Raw genomic sequence first — 21,548 nt, forward strand, 5'->3', positions numbered from 1 at the left:
AAGCCACACGTTCACACTGATTCTGAAATTTTCCGCATCCATGTGCCCCCAAATAGATAACCCCATACCCCTCTAACATTTTATATCTTATTTCATGTAGTCCCTTTAAAACATAGTCCAAATCGAGGTTGTTAAAAAATTTAATTTTAATATAAGTATCAAACGTTAAATACTAATATACTTTAAGTTGCATGTACTTTTATCTTTTTTCTTTAATCTCAGAAAAAAGATAAAAGTTAGCATTATGGGTATGAATAACTGAAAATCATTTTAGATAGTAAGCATAGCTCATATTGTATATTATATTCGCAGGAAATAGAGGTGCAGGATAAGTTAAATAGGTAAATAAGTCAGTCACAGTTTAAATAAAAAAAAGTTGTTTTAAGGCCAAGGACTATTCTTTTTCTTGCTTTTTTATACTTTCTCTTGAATACTCCCAAATTTTAAGATCAAAAAGATTTATTATTGAGTGACAAAATTTTTTAAAAAATTTGAATTCGAAATATGGGTGCCATCGAAAATTTGTAAGCTTAATTTGGATAGCTAATAATTTAGTTATTCGAGGATTTTAAAATAAGGGACAATTGAAAAAGCCATTCAACAGATTTTAGAAATAGGTCAAATTATTATTGTACTACAATTAAAAAAAAATTACACTGATTAGGAAAAAAAAGTGTTAAAAGGGTAGGCCAATCACTAATTAGAGAGGCAGGATGAGGGTGGCAAGTAGTCCCAAGTAGGCATAAGTATCGCTTTCCTATCTTAAATTTCCATTTTCTAAGACTTTGTTTATTTATTGTAAGACTTCTAATATACTTAGTTAGAATTTAAAATGGAACGAGATAACCAAAGAAAAAGTAAAGGAAAAGAGTGGATCGATACAATTGGCCATCGATGCAGTGCACAACGGTAGAAGTACAAAAGGTTCTGCTGCTGAGTTTGATACAGCTAGACCGATCCTTTAGAGAAGATTGAGAATCGAAAGTGTTAAAAGTGTAGGTAAGTCAACAAAGCGATAAATTTCAAAAAATTGATTTTGTTTGTGAAAATTTATATTTGTACACTTTTATACTATTGAGGGTTCACTAAAGTTTTTTTTGGATAAGCACGAACAAGCTCTGTGTCTATATATACTTGACATAGAAAAGTGACTGATTGGCTTGTCAACTATAGAATTGAGACAATCAGCGTATGGTTTTGTGAATAAACTAAGTATTGCACATCCATTTAATAAAGAAACAGGTAATTAGTAAGTTGAGATATGGCATAACTCATCTCCTTATACTTCTTTGTTCAAATCAATAAAAATAAAAAAAGCTCAGCCCACATTTGCAGCTAGGATTTTTAAATTTAATAAGTTACGTGTCGATGCTTTTTTTTTTTTCACTCTTGCAATAAATTATTGAAAAAAACAATTCCAGTGCTAGTAGTTTTTGAAATGTTGACAAAACTGACATTTAAACTGACCCTAAATCTGAGTCAAGAGTTATGGCCAAAAAAGAAAGACCTCAGGTTGGAGGAAAGACGTCAGCAGAGTGCAGTGAGACCGTTAGTGCTGAAATATGCATGTCTGCAACAGGTACCTTTATGCCTCTAATGCTCATTTTTCCTCGTGTCAAGCCAAACAAATCCTTTTTGACTGACAAGCCAGAAGGATCTTGGGCTCTTTTTCGGAAAAATGGTTGGATGCAAACGGACATTTTCACCCAACGGTTTCTTGAATTTATCGATTTTTCTAAGGAATTACCAGAGAACCCACTGCTGTCACTTTTAGATGGTCATTACTTTCACGGAGAGAATCTTGAGGTGGAAGAGTTGGGTAAAGAGAAAGGTGTAATCATATTCCTCCCATTGTACTCAACTGGATGCAACCATTAGATGTTGGTTTAATGAACCCCTCTTATTTATATTATACTGAAGAGGTCAACAAGTTTCAACGGAATCGTTCACTAGTGCACATGAGAGATGTGTTTAAAATCTCTGGAAAAGCTTGGCAAAAAGCAAGCAAAATTGAGACAGCTGTCGATGATTTAAAAAAAACCACTATTTGGCCATTTGATATATCAGTTTTTGATTCTTCTTTTTTTAATACTCAAGGTTCTACTCATTATTTCGGTTACTATTTGGATAAAATACGTAACATTTTTTTAATACTTGTTTTTTCTTTAAATACGTAGTACTTTTTAATTACAGAGCCCCAAGATGTATCTGCTCATACAGAAACAATTGAAAACATCATGAAAGAGTCACCTGGTAGCAACAATCCATGCAAAGATCATAGTGACAAGAATATCACCTCCACTTTAGACACTTTATAAAGTTTCATTTATTCTATCACATCGTCAACTTCTACGAAGTCTATGCAAGACATAGATTCCATAGCATCCGAAACAATGGTGGAAATCCCTCTTTCCCATGCGAAAAGCTTTATGCAGTTTCTGGTGAGTGATATAATTTGATTTCTTTGAGTTTCATGGGCTATAGTAACACTTTTTTTTTTAAGAAAGCCATCGCTAAGGTGGACCATTAACAGGAAAGTAAGGCTGAAACTTAAAGTGGCAATCAGAGTAATTAAGCAAGTAATAATTCTATTCTTCTGAATACGTTATGCAGCTGCCAAAAAAAACTTTGGCATCTCGGAAGCGAGAAGCTGCTGCAATTGTTCCAAGTTGAGTGTCAATAAAAATTAAGAAAAATTGAAACAGAACCGAAGAAAGCAGTAAACGTAAAAAAAGTGATTTATTAATTTTTTTATGTAATATGTTCACTTGTTTATTTGACAACTTGAGATGTGGCCTCCATGGACTTTCATATAATTTTTTACAACGTGTACGCAAACGAAGTTAACTATGTCGTTAAGTAAGATAAATTTTTGCCAAAATCTTCCTTACAAATATCCCCAAAGAAAAAAGGTAAAAGATGCCTTGAAATCATTTGATTAATAGTTTTTCTGATAATTTTGTACCATTAACAGGTACAAGTGGTTCAAAAATGGTGGTTTGAGCTTGCATGACCAGAAACGTGGAGTTCGTCTATGACGGAGTCATTTTTCATATTAGCCCGAAAAATACCAAAACTTGACTCAACATAAAATTTGAGGGCTTAGGCTAGTTATAATGCTCCGTGTACGTAAGTTTGTTTTTCGTTATGTTTCATGCGAGGAAAAAGGATAGGACAACGGAGACATATAGCCAGTGAGACGAGCAAAGAGAAGCGTGAGTGGGAAAAGCAAGAATAATAAGAAGAAATATGTATTTAAAGGACTAATAATGTTAACGTTGATACTGTGTGCGCAGATATATCTATACGTGTACATTTTAGTGTGAATCAATAGGTTGGTGGGAGAATAGATGGGTTGTTGATTTGTAGCGATTATTGCAATTATTGATTGTTTTTTTTTTACTGTGTCTTCGGTAAAATTGTAGTGAACTGGGAATATAGGGAGTGAGTGTATATACGTGTAGTTAAGGAAAAACCAAGACGTGTGAGAGGGGTATGTCGTATGAGAGAAGTAGGGGAAAGAAAGAGATATAAGCGATTTGAGGCAGTAGGACGCAAACAGCGAGACCGAGAGGACTCCTTGACGGGCCTTCAAGAGGGAAGGATGTAGAGCATGTGTGCCTTCGAGACGTCGTCCAATCCATGTTTGTGACCAGCTCTTGGCGATCTACGGGAGACATCATCTGCAGCCTGGCGGAATACTACGCAATCGCGAAAAGCAGGATGGCAGCGAGCAACCTCGGGAGGACACGACGCCGATAATTTCCTGAAGATGGTGGCCTGGAGGTATTTTGCGTAGTGCGTGGTAAGGTTAGCGAGTAGTGGGGAAGTGAGGAAGAAGGGGTCTACATTGGAAGAGCAGAGCTGAGCCAAGCCAAGGCGTTTGAGATAGTATTGAGTCGCAGAGTTTTGTTGTTTTAGGTATCGTATGTGATCGGAGGTATTTTAGTGCGTTGTATCAGGACGGCTTCGCATGGACGTGACAACGTCAATTCAGGGCTGAAAATGCAACGTTACACGTGCAGAAAAATCGTTTGACAATGATTTATAAGCTTTCATTTTTTTTCACGAAAATCCACGTCAGACAAGATAAAAATTTGCAGAAGTGCTTCGAATAAAATGAACAGCAATCGCCAGATATTAAATACTAATAAGAAAAACTACAAGGGTAGAAAAATAGGTTCCACATTGGCTATTAGAAAAAAATACAAATAAACTAATTTATATTGCGATTTTTGCCTTACTGAATATCATAAGAAGTAGTTCTTCTAGAACATTCTAGCAGAAGGTAAGAACTACATTTGTTTTAATAGTCCAAAAATGAAAAAATAAATACTTTAGTCCCTGACAATCCTCCATGTCAATTACTAAACATGATACCTACAGGTAAAACAATGCTTTGTGTTTGGGAGTATTAAATGAAAATATCGTGTTATAAGCTGCTCGAAGCAAACCATTACAGCAGGATATTATTGTCAACAACTTTGCTAATTGAGTACAATTGTCGATGATAAACGTCTACTTACTGGACATCGACAACGTCTGAAGTTTTGTGTTAATGCATTACTATGGGAACTATTTCCCTTATTATTCTTGTTTTTATTGTAAGATCTTAAAAAATTGTCCACGATAGCAAGATATTCATAAATTTTAACACTTCTCTTAATATTTGATTAATATGACTATTTAATATGTCACGAAAAGTAATTCTTGGAATGTCAAAGGTTGAAGAAAAACACCTTTATAAAATATTAGCAATTATTAGTACTTGTATATTAGAAAACAGGAACTGCGTTAAAAAACTTTCTACATAAGAATTTCATCGATACGATGTACCTACTTCCAGATATACTTCAAGGAAAAGAGCCTACTGTATAGATATTGACTATATAAAATACTTCTCATAGCGTGTATGTTAATACCATAGGTTTTTAGTTTTTCATAGACTAATATTTGTTCTTGCCAAATTTTTTATTTTTGTATGCAGTAAGCAATATTTCAGCGCATTTACTTCTCACAATATTTTTCTCTCTTTTATCTCTAAGTTTATACTACTACTTTATGCTAGCGTGATCCATAGCGCAATAAGAACAATAATTAAAACAAATTATCACTGTAAGAGAGAGATAAATTAATTCTTTTTATAAGACCGATGGCATTTCTCCTCTTGAAAGTTCATCAGTCAGTTCAACTTTTCTAGTTATACGTATAGTGTTGACTCCCTTTTTTAAATTGCATTGCCAATATTTTTAAAGAATACGTGTAGAATGCTAGCTTTAATGTCGTTATTAAAATTTTTATTTACTTCTCAGTGTATGTTGTTTTCATGGTTCTGCTTGGGTTGATTTTTGATTTATAGCTGTATGAGATGCATCTGCTATTAATATAAATGGCTTTTTTTAATTTATGCAAGCCAACACAGGCTTAGCATAATATCTTCCTTGACTGTTTAAAAACTTTTCGCTCAATACCTGCCTATTCTAATTTTTTTATTTTCTTCCTAAGAAAATTAAATGTTTTACATCTTCTCTAAAATTTTTGACTAATCGATTGTAATAAGTATAGTAAGGAGCTGAAATTTTAAATAAGTAAACTTGATTCTCTTTTACATTTTATATTTTCCATTCCCTACTTCTTTTGCTCATAAAATTTTTTAAGATTATTAAATATAAATTTAATGCAATCTCTTTTGTAATGGGAATAATTTTCTTTGTAACTGATTTTTAGAAAAATCTTTAAATCTTATAGCATCGATAGGCTCAAGTTATCGTAGAGATCTTTTTATTTTTGCCTGCTTATTTGTTGTATTTATTATTAGGGTATAACAATGACCTTTTTTGCAGTATACTACCACCACGTTTGTATTAACTTGGGGTTCAGTAGTGTTTCTGCGAAGACAAGCGTGGGCAGTGATCTCGTTTTTATTCAGCAATTAAAAAGCTACTCTTGTTTTGGTTCGTTAACTGTAACTTTTATTTGTTTTAATCAACTTTAAATCTCTAATAACAATACTCAAAAGTATCACGTACAGCTATGGGTTATATATGTTCGTTGTGAAACGGAAAAATAAATTTTATAATAGATGGTTCAAAATTTTGTTTAGTCTTCTGTCATACTGGCTCAGTCTGCTTCTTAACTCGCTTGATAATATTAAGTGTGGCTTGGTGCGCCTACTCTACCAACGCTCTTATTTTTTAAAAGTCTTTGTGGAATTTATTTTCCTGTTAGCAACACGTGGTCATATTCGAACTTAAAGTTATTTCCAAACGGTGAGTCTCAATCCCGTTTTTTGGAAAACTAAGGTGAGTCTCACTATTGTTGTTAATTATTATTATAAATTGGTTTTTAATGTTGTAGTGAAATAATGGCTGCTTATAATAAGCATAGTCTAATGTTAAAGGGTGAGGAAAACAGGAAACATGTGTGCATAGTAAAGTAGATGAATAGATGGTGGTTAGAAATATGGAAATTCTTGGAAATTAAAAGAAAGGTACCAGTGACTAAGTTGATAATTCATAAGTAGTGGTGCAGTACGACTTAATGGAGAAGTACTTGATCGACGTTTAGAATATATAGCTTAAGGCAGGTTGTACAATTTTTTGACTATACATATGGAATTTTATTTGAGACATCTGGACATCGTTTTTATTGTAAGTATGCGGAAAATGATGTCTTTTGTGGGTCAATGTATCGGTAAAACTAACGTTTTTTTTCTTAATGATCAGGCTAAGTAGAGATAAATGTGAAGATCTTATTTAGATTGTGTACTACAAATTCAGAAGTCATTAAGATAGAGGTCATGAATACGGTCTTGTAAATGTACTGGGCTTGATTTTACATGAGAAAGAAAGTGTGCTTAATAGAGAATCCTTGTTTCAGACGTTCTTTTAACGGATTATTCGAGGTGAAAGAAAAACATATTAAACTTTTTTGGATTTCACCTTTAACTCGAGAAATAACTGTGCAAAAATAAGTAGGTTTTTAAACAGCCATTTTTAGAGTTCATTCATGTTCTACGTACTGCGAGAAGTCTTTTAAAGAAGTCAAGTATCCATCACAAGAAGTCTTGTATTATGATGCTTAATTCATACACATCAATAAATTGGTGGCATTTAGTTCTTGTGAAATGTTAAAAAATTGTAGTTAAATACAATTATCCATTAATGGGTTTTCGTCACTATTTTCTGAAATTATTACTTGCTTATGCAACTACATATTTATAATAAAAAGTTTCTTTTACCAAATTAAGGATTGAAACAACACACAAGTAAGATCAATTTGCTTCAGCATAAGTTCTTTCCCTCAAGGAATGTCAGCATTCCACGACCATACTTATAAATGGTCTTGAACGATTTTATAAAATTTTGTTAGTGGGTCTCCTACTAGGAAAATTACTAAATTTGCTTATTATCTACGTATGATCTAATAGTTTCGTTGAAAAGACTCATAGTAAATATAATAAACAAAATTAATAATGAAATTTTTTTTTTTTTTTTGAAATACAGTAATTTACTAGCTTAAACAAAACTTGCTGGGCCACCATAATAATGAGAAGCATTAATTATATCTCTAATAACTAACTCACATCTATCACTGGTTGATACTGCTGCATTGCGTTCCCAAATATCTTTTGCAATACTTTTGTGCAGCATAAGGAAAAAAATTATCATTACAATTTAACTGTAATGTTAATCTATTCATCTTATTAATATTCTATTTAAAAAACGTTCCAGTAAGTAGTTGTAGTGCAAGGGGCAACAAAAGGATAAGTTCACTAATTTAATGGATTCTGAGAGACGCGATGAATAAATTAAAGAAAGCCTTACATTATTAACTATAAAATCTCTTTTTTTTTATTATGTATTGTTGTGACGTAATTTTTATCGTTAAGTTGTTTATCACTAGAAGAGTTAAAAATCGTCAGAGCTTGTGTCACGGTGTATATGAATAAGAATGATGCTATAAAGAAAACGTTGGATTTGCTTTCATGACCGTAATACTTATAATGTTGTGAAACGAAGCTCCCTTACACAGCTGCAAAAGAACACACAAAAAATTTTTAAAATTCGCAACAATTAAAGTTTTTTTAAATGAAAAGTTTAATAGTGTTGAAATCACGCCAACTTATACTGTTATAGCTAAAGCTTTGAGACTTCTAAAAATACACAAGAACAGCTGTCCTTAGACCTTCTATTTCAGCTGTTAATAGTCCCACACATGTCTTGGCGCAAAATGCTCACAGTAGCCTTAAAACTGGCTTTTCCCAGGCAGATTCACATATTGACAATAGTTTTGGATTATTAAATGAAATTTATAGTGTTACTATTCCGCCTTATTTTATTTTAATGTCTCTTGACGTAGCATCGTTGTATACTAACACATCTTGTGAGCTTGCATTGGAAAGTCCCAATAAAAGTCAACAACATGTACAAAATAAATGCAAAAGTCCACTTGGCATGCTTAGAAGTTGTACAAAATTCTTGTTTTATACTACCTTTTTTGAATCTGAGGGCATTACCTATCGATACACATTTAGCACACCCATGGGTTCACCCATTTCACTGATATTTGTTGATCTCGTGATGACTAATTGTAAGTTGAATTGCCTACAAATATTGGAAACCAAATACAATACACGTCTTTTTTATTACTACTACGTTAATGACACGATACTATGCATCCATAGTAAAAAAATAAGTTCCGTCTTCAATAACAAAATAAATCCCTTCTTAAAAATCACACTTGGATGAAGTAAGACGTTTGGGTTGTTTCGAATACTTAAAACTCCTTGTCACTAAATCTAAATCCTTAGAGAGAGCTGTCAGAATGATTTGATAGGTTTTACGAAGACAGGCTACATATTGTGACACCAACGGACTCGAAAGTTAATTATCTCACGTTATATAAAGTTTAATTAAAAAGTTGTCTACAAGGACATTTAGACAAACAAACCTAACTTAGAGAAAATAAGTTTAAAAGACGATTAAGGTAAACAGTTACAGCTTGACATCCACATTCGAAATGCAAAATATAGTAAAGAAACTGAACCTCCGAATGATAATATTAGGTTTAAACCTAAGAAACTAAGAAAAACAATAAATCAGACGACGATAAAAAATGAGCCTTGGATTCGTAAGCTACCATACAAAACAGCCATAATCAACAGCCCAACGTGGTCACATCTAAGACTGGTAGAAAATAAGACGCACTCAGAGAAAATTAAAAAAGTTAAGGAGATGGAATCAGACATGCCTACATCGCAAGAATAAACAGAGATCCAGTAAGTTACAAGGAGTGTAGAATATAGGAGACAGACCGTCATTAGACAGAAGTGGTGCTAGAGCTCATACAATTGACTCAAAATGGGTCTTCAAAAGGGAAACCAATTACGTAGGTAACCCCATATTTAAAAATAGACTTGTAATCAGACGGTTTAATGACAGAAAAAAGTATGAACTCCATCTAACTCTAGGAAACCTGTGTTCAAATCACTAGACTAGCAGTAGTCAGAATAGCTTTTGCAATCATTAAAAAATACAATTGAGATGTGTATCAGAAGGATGTAATAACCGCGTTTCTTAACGGCTCTTCATTAAATAGCATTTGTCTGAAAATTCCTGATGGATTAAACTTTGATTTAGAGTTCTAAAACAGGAGGTCTGAAAACTCTAGAGATCTCTGTATGGACTTCAAATGAGCCTAAAACAGTGAAATAAGAGATTTACACAAGAAGCTTTGAAACTTGGCCTTGAAAAATACTTAAGTAAACCATGTCTCCACATGGCCCAAGAACGGTCAGATGGTTCTATTAGCACTGTACGTGAATAATATTTTACTAGCAGGCAACCATTAAAAAAAATTGATAAAGATTATAACCAAGTTAAACTCTATATTTAAAATAAAAAATCTGGGAAACGAGAGAAATTTCTTAAAATGAAAATTGTCAGAAATAGAAAACAGAAAATCTTGATCCTTACACAATCAGGGTTTACGGAGAAAATCTTAGAGAGATATAACATAAAAAGAAGTAAGCCTCAAAAGACACTGGTAGTCGTCTGACAAGTTAAGAAGCGAGAACAAACGAGAAGAAACAAAAAAACTCGAAGTGCAGTTTAGCAGAAGTAGCACAGCAGACTAAAGTTATCTTTAGAGAGGTGATTGAGAGTCTCACCTACTTAGCAGGAGCCACAAGACCAGATATTCCATTTACGGTTAATTACTTGTTAAGAAAACAACTCCAATCTTCAAACGCAGATAAGAAAAATGTAAAAAACAATTTCAGGTATCTCAGAGGTGCAACTGACCTCGGACTAAACTCCAGAGAGTTAGGTAATGACTTAATAGCCATCTTAGAGCTTTAGAGATCAAGAAAACTTAGCTACGACTGGCTGGTATGTAATAAAACATTTGGAGATCCAGTCATGTTTAGAAGTCATAAACAGTCGTATGTAATACTTTTCACATATCAAGCAGAGTACCGAGCCATTATCGATGCTTGTTAAGAATTGATTACTTTGGACAAGGTGATCAGAAGTATACTAGGTAAAACTATTTATCCTGTGATAATTTTGTGTGATTATTAATCAGCTTTTCTTAGATGGATAGCAACAACAAACTAAAAAGTATTGATGACAGTAATCAGACGATCAACGAGCAACGCAAAATAAGAGAGAAAACAGGTATTGAGAGCAATATGGCAGACACACATGAAAGTTATATAAAGTCGTGTGTTCTGGACGGTAAAGTGAATGTCAGATAAATATCTACATCAAAGAATAAAGTTGATATCATGACTGAGCCGCTGTCTTTCGCTGATAACCCTTATCTTAGGGACAAAAATGTAACTAAGCTTTTATATTTTAATTCAAACTTTTATTCCAGATACTTTTAACCCTTTAAACAGTGATGAGGAAGACAAACTAGCAGAGTTGTGATTTCAGATCCAGTTAATTAGAGAAAAATTAATCAGAAGTCACAATTTCGAAAAATACAAAAGGACGGAGTGTGAAGAAAGCTTAGATTTACTTTGATCAGAGAGAGAGAAAGAGAGAGAAAGAGAGATATGAATCTACAGTTTGATGTATTTTGGTTCCCGCCATTTTCGCTCTACAAGCATCATGCCAGTTTCAACCTCTACACACCTGAAGCGGCTTTCTCAAACACAAAACCTATTTTTGATCTAACAGTAATATAACAGTGTGCTGGTGCTGAGAGAAGTAGGGGGCAGAGGGAAGGCTAAACAAAAATTTAATGAAATCAGAATGAGATAAATACTGATATAATTTTCTCCACATCTCTCCACGTTTCTACAATAGCCTCCCACAGACACACTACAGACCCCCCACTCACAAAAATCAAGAGAGAGATTTTTATATTTCCTTGATTATTGAGTCTAAAAGAAATGTGTAACACCCCACTCAGCCCAAGTATCTTTAAAAGACCCCCTCACTAATTCAGTGGCTTACAGTATCTCCCCACTAGTCCCTACAGAAACTGTGAGTCTTTTAGGAAAACATCACAATAATCCTGTTTTAATAAGAATACGCTTCAAAATATTGAGCATAAGGTAATTATTCAACCTTACAGCCCTTTTTCATGTACATATGTGTACTAAGGGGGCTTCACCCCTACACACTGTGAGCGCCAACCTTTCCATTTTAAAATTGAAGTTAAATCCTTCAGCCTCTCAGTTTGCATTTTTAAGTTAAAATAATACAAAAATCTTTGCAAAGTAGTTAAAGGGTCAAAACAGCGGTGGTGTAAGCTAAGTAAATATTTTTTTCTAGGTCTATTAGACGATTTTTCATCTGGTTTCTAGCCCCAAAAATTATTTAAACCTTTTTAAAGATCCAATAAAATTGGAAAACATTTTTAGTCAAGATATGAATTTTTTCCTCAGAAAAAAGTTGAAATGTTCTTACCACTTTACCTAATCAATCCAGTATAAATTTCTTATTTGTTCTGATATTAAGTACAGATAAAATGTTAAAACAGGTAATAGAAATGATAACTCTTCTAGTAGTTCTCTCAAGCCGTAAAGTACGTGCGATAGTTAATACACATTAATAAAAGTGCCACTTAGTCATGTAACCTTACCATAATCTATCATTGCTGTAAAATCAAAAGCATGTACACGAATATTGCCGAAAAAGAAGACAATCTATAAGTTTTTCCAGAATAAAGAAGTGTAACGATTCTCAAAGGTGTAACATATTTTCATTATATTTTATTTTGGTGAAGGTATAGACATTCAAAAAATGATTTTTCTTTAATTTTATGTACTAGTCGCAAATTTATCCAACATATATAAAATAAAAATATTTGAAAAAAAGTGAAATTTGCACCGGTATTAAAATTGATGTTTAATTTGAAAATTAACTTAAAAAAAATGCACCCTCACAAAAGAACACTAGCATATAATGAACTGGTATGGAATAAACTTTTCTTCCAAAAGGAATTACCAGTCATAGAACATTCTGTTAACCGTGAGACTCAACGATATGAAAAGTTCTTTTTTTAAATTGGAATCTGAGAGAAAAAAAATTAGCAGAAGTAGATGCAGTTGTATGTAACGAGGCTTTAATCATCCTGAGAAAAGTCTCCGAAAGAGTTGAAAATAATATTATCTGACTTAAGTGACTTAAATATTCGTTTTGTTAATAAATTAACTGTTTTAGAGGGAAGTTTTATGCAAATACTGTTAGTTTAATAAATTGTAATGGAAGCACGAAGTTACAAGAAAGTATTAAATCATATCTTAAGTCATTGTTTTGTATTTAAAAATTAAATATCAATATATAATGTTTGTTATGATATTTTTCGTAAAGATATCAACTGTTTCATAGAATTGTGAAACTTATTACTTATTAGGAATACAGGTCCTTATTTTAAAATAAGGTTCTTTATTAAGTAGAAAGAGAAATAATAACGTATAACAGCATAGAATATGCTCCTTATGAAAGTGCTGATGAATCTGATGGTAATATTTTTGCGAAGGCTTGCCTCCGCATGAGCCTGATTTAGGAATTCTAACAATTGTCATGTTGACACGAAATTTAAGTATAGTTGATGGCTTATGTAATGGTACAAGCCTGCAAAATAGAAAATTGATTTTAAAAAATATTGAAGGAAAAATTATAAGTTGAAAACAAATTTATAAAACAAATCGTATACCAAAAACAACTCTGAATACAGGAAATTCATCATCATTATCTTTTATTCTGTACAGAAAACGAATTCCTCTAGTCTTAGCGTTTTCCATGACATAATTTACTCATAAGGTCTAAGTTTTAATAAAATTAGATGGAATTTTAAAAATAACATAAGTTTTTTTATGCATAAAAATCTTTTTTTATCGTACCTTGCGTATTATGTAGGTTAAAAACGATAAGGTTAACTTATTTAAGTTATTTAACATACTATCACAGCTTTATTATTTTTTCTTCTACGTTGTACTTCAATTATTTAGTAACTCCTAATAAACTAGCAGTATATAAACTGTCTAGTATACCTTAATTTCTTTTTAGCATTACTATTGTACATATTTTAAAACTGAGTTCATGTAATATTAAACTATTGCACACACTATGTGATTTTTCCGTTAGGAAGTTGACATAAATATTTCTATACTGTCAGACTTATCAACCTTTCCATACGTTACGGTAACTATGCTGTGACAGGTCTCAGCTTTTTCAGTTTACTTTTAACGAATTCCCTTATTTCAAAAACTGGTAAGCTTATCATGTTATATAAGTACAATACAATAAACTAATAGACTATTTTAGTCAACTCTTTTAATATGAACGAGTACTGTTTGAGAAATTCAAAATTGTAAATATCTATAAAAATAATATTTTAGTAGTTTTTTCAATAGTAATGATCACCATTCAATACACGTATCTCTTGAAATTTGACAACCTCTTCTAATACTTTTCTAGAATCGTTAAAGATACATCCTAAGAAATTAAGTCATCATCTTGTAATTTTTTTAATATGAGTTTAACATTTATTCAGTCAAAGATATTTCTCTATGACATTTTATGTACTGTTAAGTTGTTTTAGTATAGCTAGATGAAAAGATTTACGTGATCAATACTTCAGATCTAACATAAAGTTAATATATAAGAAGTGTGGGTATCTTAAGTCTTCTGCTGTCATTTTTCTGCAAGTTTTTAGCATTCGTTTTGTATTTTATTTTCTTCATTATGTTTTGGAATTCACGACCATGCACTGAGTTGTTTTAATTAATTAAAAAACCTGAAAGAAATTGCATCTTCAAAGTCATTATTGATTAAAACCTTTGCAGTTTCAGTATCTTTAAACTATGTAATTTTTTTTCTTTTCTTGTGTTGCGGGTGGCCATTAATTAAAAATGTATTTTGGAATGCAGTTTGTATGTAATAGGTGTTGGAAATTTTTTTGTATACTTCTAATTAGAATAAGCCATATGGCAACTGAGTTTCAAACAAGGAGCGTAAAGTACGTGTTTAATGACTAGCTTCGTACAGATTTTTCCACATTACGTAAAGAATTTTATGCAGAAGTAGGTGCATTTATTTGCTTTGGCGTGATATGTATTCAACGGGATGTAGAATAATTGAAACGTGTGCATGAGGTACACCATGCTTCTGAAATCGAATTTAATAGATGTAAGGCAACACTTTACTGAAAATATATTTCTTAATATCATATAAAATTAATAGTAATTAAAAATGAAATAATCTGACTGAAAATTTTGAATATCATTTGAGGTCAAATTTTTGAAAATTCAGATGGTACTTACTTTCATTTCTTTACAATTATAATAACATATTACTATTTTTAATACTTCTAGTTCACTACATTTTCTTATTGAAGCTATTGCATCCTGATAGTGCTTCTGTATATATCTTAGATTTCTGATATAAAAAGATGGCAGTACTAGGAGATTTACAATATTGTCACTTTGTTTAAGAATTTTGAGAAATATTAGATGTTCTACAGGTGATAGCATCTAATAACCCTATATTAAATAAAGTTTCTAAACTTTTACGATCATACCTTTAATAATTGAAGTAGATGTTGAGTTATAAGAACTTATAAATAATTGTTCAGTCAATCTTTCCCCATATCATAATGGACTAAGATATCCGTGATCTGACATGGAAGAAAGTCTGTATACACAATATTAAAACATAGTAAGTATTCTATTTTTCATTATTTCATTTTCAATATAACCAGTACCATATTTTTAAATATTTTGGAGTAAGAAATCTACTAATTTTATTTCATAATGGGGCTGTGTAGTGTTTTACGGGGTGTTAATATAATACCTTACACCAGCATTTTTAAAATGTAGGTTATTATTTGTGTGTTTGTGTGTGTAGATTATTAATAAAAAGAGTTTACTTATGTTAATAAAGTGCGCACGTGCACACACACACACATGCACGTTATGCACGTGTATGTTTACATACAATGGTCTATGAAGATTGGTAGAGTTTTGGTCAGGGAGTAAGTAGGGAAGTGGTGGAGGTTCAAAAATAGATGTGTGGAAGGGCAGTAGAGGATCTGTAGAAGACTGTAGGAGGTATGTGGAGGGCCGTGCATGGCTCAGACAAAAATCATAATGTGTCAAAATAAGCAAATAAATAACAGAACTTTACCTTATTCTCAGGGGGTTATAGGGGGTTGATCAGTAAGGAGGACTGTGAGGGTTCTGTGTTGATCTGTGGGGGAGTTGTGAGAAATTTCTTACCAACTTAACTACGTTACATAGAAGGATATATACAGGATAATCAGCTAGTACATTGAAAGTAAGATAGAGCGTGTTGTGACAACTTTTCTGATATTAACGCCTTTTTTCACGTATTTTTTTATGCAGTATATGTTTAACGACAAGCACTAGAATTTAATAGTTATTTTGACCTCTTTGAACACTTTTTACTATAAGGAAAATAAACACGTGAAGTGGCGTTGACATGTAATGAAGAAGCTAAGTCAGTAAGCAGAATATCTATAGATATAGTATACTATGCAACTTTATTCACTAGTAATTGACAAATGCACTTGTCGTTGTTCATCACTACGTAAGCTTAAGCTATTCTGTAGCTGGTAATACTACCGTTCTGTACACGTAAAATCTTAAGATTCCCTTATACTTCTGTTACGTAGGCCTTCTGTCAACCTCTACGGTATGAGTTTTCGTCTATGTGTATGTGTTTATTTACCTTAGTCACTTTATGTATTTGAGAGTGTGCTACTGACCCAGCTCTTTTCTCCTACGTATAGGTGCAACTATGAGTATTCATGCATCATACATGTTTGCCATGTTGCGTTTAACCTACATTAAGAGTTTCCAATATCTTAACTACAGCAGATAGTGACATAGTATCAGCTAACTAGATGCTCTTTTGGGTGGCAAACAAACAAAAATATTGTTATCTTTATTTGCCGTTAAAATACATAAAAATCCCTGGTGCTCGTTGGGCACCCGGGTATGCAAGCTCGTGGTGTCATAAAACTCACGATATTTGTATTGGTAGTCATGTGCACACATTTTTTTTATAATGTGATGACTATTCTGGCACAATAACTGCTGGGTTTGCCACGCGAGCACACACATACATACACACACATGCGCGCGCTTCTCGCTTAACTTCAAAACGGTTGATATGCAACCTGAGGTATTGTTATCCACGAGGTCTTAGCAGAAGACGGTAGTGAACATATAGTATTAAGAATACGTCTCGACTGGTATAGTACATTCAAATGCACCATTTTCGTACATCTTATATAATTGGTACCTTACACAAGTACTTAGACTTTTGTTTTATACTTAGCTTAATACAAGTGCAGCAAAATCATATGAATACTATCATTTAATTGTTTTAAAGATATTAAAATAAAGCACATCAAGGTCAAACTTTTGTAATATGTAGAACAGAAAAAATAATACCACATGAAAAGTAAGTTACGAATTTAACGTATGGAGATTACCCAGTCTTTCACGCAAGTGTTTTATCTGACGTGTAAAACTTGAAGATGTAGCACTGGACACTAGCAGCTACTTTTTATTTAGTAAAAAACCGTACATGCACCTAACTTGACAAGCATAGTATAACAAGGTGAAAAGACTGGTAACCAAGATAACCAGAGTTCTTACGACTGGAAACAAGATCCTTTACTTGCGCAATACTAATACCCCCGTGACTTGTCTCTTTACTGACTTTCTCCGTATGGCTTTCATTTTTTACTCTTTTCCATTTCAAATTATACCTTTGACAAATTTCTTTTATTTTCCTTCTTAATTTTTCACCACAAATATGTGGAGTGCTTGGTTTAGAACAACTAATGCGTATGTTCCATCCTTTAATCTTAAAAATTTCCAGGTGATTCTAGATATGGCTTACAAAATTCATGTTGGTGAAGTCTCCCTTGAAAAATAAAAAAAAGGCAAGAGATAAAGCATATTGAGTAAGAAGGCTCAAATTTTCGCTGAAGTACAGCACAAGAACAAGCCAAGAAATCGATGTATAGCTCTTAAAGTACAGCTTAAGTATAGCTCAAATACCGCTAAAAGACGGCATAAGTACTTAAGTGGCACTTGAACTGTATTTGGGCGGTACTTGTGCCATACTTCAGCGTACTTTGGAGGCCCTTAACCATTACTTAAGATGTTTTTTAACAGTACATTAGAGGTACTTTAGAATTACTGCTGAAGTACCTATAAAATACTGTTAAAGTACATCTTGAGTAATGTTTAAGGGCCTTCGAAGTACGCTGAAGTACGGCACTAGTACCACCTAAATACCACTAAAGTGCAGCTAAATTACATATTAGTTTGCTTACGTATCTCTAAAGTACCGTTTAAGTTAATCTCAAGTTCCGCCCAAGTACTACTAAAGCATGGTACTAGGGCCAACCAAGTACAGCTGAAGTACCACTCAAGTATGGCTCAAGTATCGCTTAAGTTTCACTAAAGTACCTATCAAGTAATTATAAAGTACAGCTCAAGTATCACCTAAGTACCACTGGAGTGCCACCAATGTGAGGCTTTGTCTGCCTAAGTACCGCTATAGTGCCGCTCAAATACGGCTCAAGTACCCCCCAAGCACCGTTCAGATACGGCACAAATACCGCACAAGTACCACTGAAGTACTGATAAATTACAACCCAAAAACTGCAGATGTACAGCTAAAGTGCCATAAAATTACAGCCTAAGTATCATCCAAAATCTGCTAAAGTATCGCTCAAGAACTGCTAAAGTATGACTTAAGTACTTTACAAGTACTACTAAAGTACTGCTAAGGTATGGATCAAGTACCACCCAATTACCGTTTGAGTTCTAGTAAATGACGGCTCAAGAGTCTCTTAAATGCCGCTAATATACTGCCCAAGTACGGCTGAAGTGTTGCCAAAATAAGGCTCAAGTACGTCTAAAGTTTTACTGAAGGATGGTTTTGTCTGCCCTCGTACCACTAAAGTACCAATTAAATACAATCCAAGTACCACTTAAGCATGACTTAAGTACCACCCAAGTATTGAGAAAATATTTCTAAAGTACCACAAAGTACGTCTTAGTCTGCTCAAGTACTGTTGAAGTGCCGCTTAAGTATGGCTAAAATACTGCCCAACGGCTTAAGTTCAGAGTAAGTTTGTCTTAAGCTCTGCCAAAGTACAATTTGTCGTGCCATAGACTCATCGTAACACGTTCAGAAACTGCTTGAATATGAATTATCAAGAAATCGCAAACACTTACTACGCGATGGATGCTTTGGTAATTGTTGTTTTTTTTAACCGAAATTTGTATCTTACATATCTGAAAAGCCTTCTATTTTATGGTAATATAACGTTCAATCCTATAAAGTAGATCACTACAAAAATTAGTCAAAATGGACCCCGTCATGTTCAATGCATCACTGCAGCCAGCGTTAAAAGTAAACTTTTGTACCACGAACTATTTCCTAAGTGATGTTTTGTATTGCAGCTGCTATGCATTCTTCAATATAGATTTTAAACTCGGACTTCTTCTCCGTAAATATGATCTTCTATGGCCCCCATAAAAAAATCAAGAGGATTGAGGTCTTCAAATCAAGCAAGCCAATGTATTTTACCTAAGGACATACTTAGGATAGATTGAAGGATTAATAGGTAAACAGGACTTTGATGAGTTGTAGCAGCCTTCTCACAACTATGTTATAAGATTGTATATTTACAAATAACACCAGTTAAGTCAAATGTGTCTCTTTTACTAACATCTTGAAAAACATTGAGTTATCATCAGATGTTTTACCACACCTTCAGCTTACCATGAACATATTTTTATCAATAACTAAATTTTGTCAAATTGCCAAGGTACTTATTGACAACGATTATATCTCAGGTGATGCCACAAATTTTCTTAGGTTACAATAATTTTTTGCTTTATTTGCTACATCCAGAATTTGAAAAAGAGATTGTAACAATACCTGTGCTATAATGTAAAACTCAGCGATACTGTTCATTTTTAGCTAGTTAGCTGCTAAACGTCACAAACTTTAAAAATTTGTTTTCGTACGGATTTACATTTATTTTAAGGATTAAATTGTTTGTAAAATGATAGATAATGATTTTACATTTTTTTCATGCATGCTTATCAAAATATTTTAATTAAAATGCAATAAAATAAATCTTTTACTATATATCTCGTAGAGCTATCAGCTGATGCATAAGCTGCAAAGATGCAAAAGCTCTGACTCTGAAAAGAAAAACAAGCACTATTGCAAATATTGCCTTCTGCTATGCGAGGCAAATAGTTTTTATTTATTTTCTGGTAGCGCTACTTCAAAGTTGTGCCTGTTTAGAAAACGTAAATGTATTTGCGAATGGCTGTTACTAAGGCAAGACTCTCGCAATTATACCCAATGCTCTTATTACTCTCTGTAAGTGGATGACTAGTGTTAACCTAGTGTTTTTAATTATTTTGTCAAGAAAATTGTGTAAGCCCTCTTCATATCATACAAATTACGTCAGTATTCAAAATTGAAAGTGCTTCGTAACAAAAATTTTTTTGGCGCACATGCTGGTATTTTTATTTCTTTAGTATATCAAACTGTTACAAAAAATAAAAACAGTGAACTGTAAAACACGATTTGAACATTATTAGACCTTTCAAAAAATAATTATCATATTTTTAATCAGCGGGCTCACTTACATATAATACAAAAAATGCCTAATTCCTGTTCAATTTTCTTATTCAGAAGTTTCATAGTTGGCATTTATGAGTACTAAGAACAGAGAACGGATCAGCGTGCTACGTAGCACAATCAACAAAGTCCCTGACTGACAATAAAAAAAAATTGGTGCTTGATTCTCAGAGTCAGTTAAGTTTAAAAATTGTATTTACACGTACATTGTATATAATATATACACATATTATACATCATGTACATACACATGTATTGTATATAGTTTACACACACATATATAATATATGTGAACGTATGTCATGTATATGAAATATATACAATACATATGTAATATTTAATTATGTACAGTGGAGGCCGCTTAATTCGTTGAGCGGGAAATTTAAGTATTTAATTCCCATTGGCTGACTTGATCACATAACCTCTTTCATTGGTCAACTATATACTTCCGACTCAACGAATCAAATGGCCTTCACTGTACGTATACGTACACTATTATTTATAGCTATACATACGGACAATATACGTATATTACAAAGAAATCCATACATACACGATAATATAGTTATAGGTACCGTATAAACGTATGTACAGGTATTAAAGTTTTACCAGGTGTATATAGGAAGATAGGAAGAGGAAACGAGGCCCCAGTGGTGAGGTGAACTGCAACGGAGGAGCAAGCCAGACTTCTTGTTGCATATTTCTCCTCACGCAACTGTTCACTGCCCGCCATAAAATGTTTCACATCAAAAAGCTGTTAAGAGTGAAAGAATGATCATTTGCTCCCATGTAAAATATGCAAGCAAAAGTGCATTAAGATAATGACCATAGTTGAAACACAAACCTTTGATAGAACTCTGTCCAACCTTAATAAATCGTAACTGATAACGAAGCGAAACCAACGCAATCGCTGGACAAACCCGCGACTATCTTCTTGATCTGAGGCAGCAAGCATTCCGGTCTAACGCAAGACATAACTAAAAAATAAGTCACCCTTTTATCCAACATACTTTTGTTAATTTTAATTGTCTACGTCTATCCCACAATTTCATCCCAGCACAAAATACTCCAATAAGTCGCAGGACTATGGTCTCTCTGCAAGGCATCACGCATGTAGCTATCTGTAGCTGAAAAAATCTTTTCCTTGAAAATACGTTTTGGGTTGCGGTAACGAGCCATTAGCTACGCGCTACTAGCTTGACGCACCATTCCATACAGTAGATCACGTTCCCTGCACCCAGCATGCAGTCTAAGGGAAACCAAGGGGCTGGAGGATGTTTCAAAGGTCTAGTAGCCATGGGTGCGTAACTGTCTAAGACTGCCTTGAAAACCCTGGTCCAGTTTGAGAGATAAATAGAAAGAGAGAGAGATGGAGAGAGAGAG

General features: G+C 33.1%; 1 protein-coding gene across 1 annotated transcript in view; it reads right to left on the reverse strand.

Moving 5' to 3' along the window:
- Positions 1 to 21,548, reverse strand: part of Apoltp (Apolipoprotein lipid transfer particle) — a 2,496,658-nt gene that overhangs the window by 996,216 nt on the left and 1,478,894 nt on the right. The gene's annotated exons all lie outside the window — the stretch shown is intronic.

This window comes from Copidosoma floridanum, unplaced genomic scaffold, assembly GCF_036245765.1.
Source record: "Copidosoma floridanum isolate Cflo_tuat_1 unplaced genomic scaffold, Cflo_Japanese_pri ptg000004l, whole genome shotgun sequence".
NCBI lineage: Eukaryota > Metazoa > Arthropoda > Insecta > Hymenoptera > Encyrtidae > Copidosoma > Copidosoma floridanum.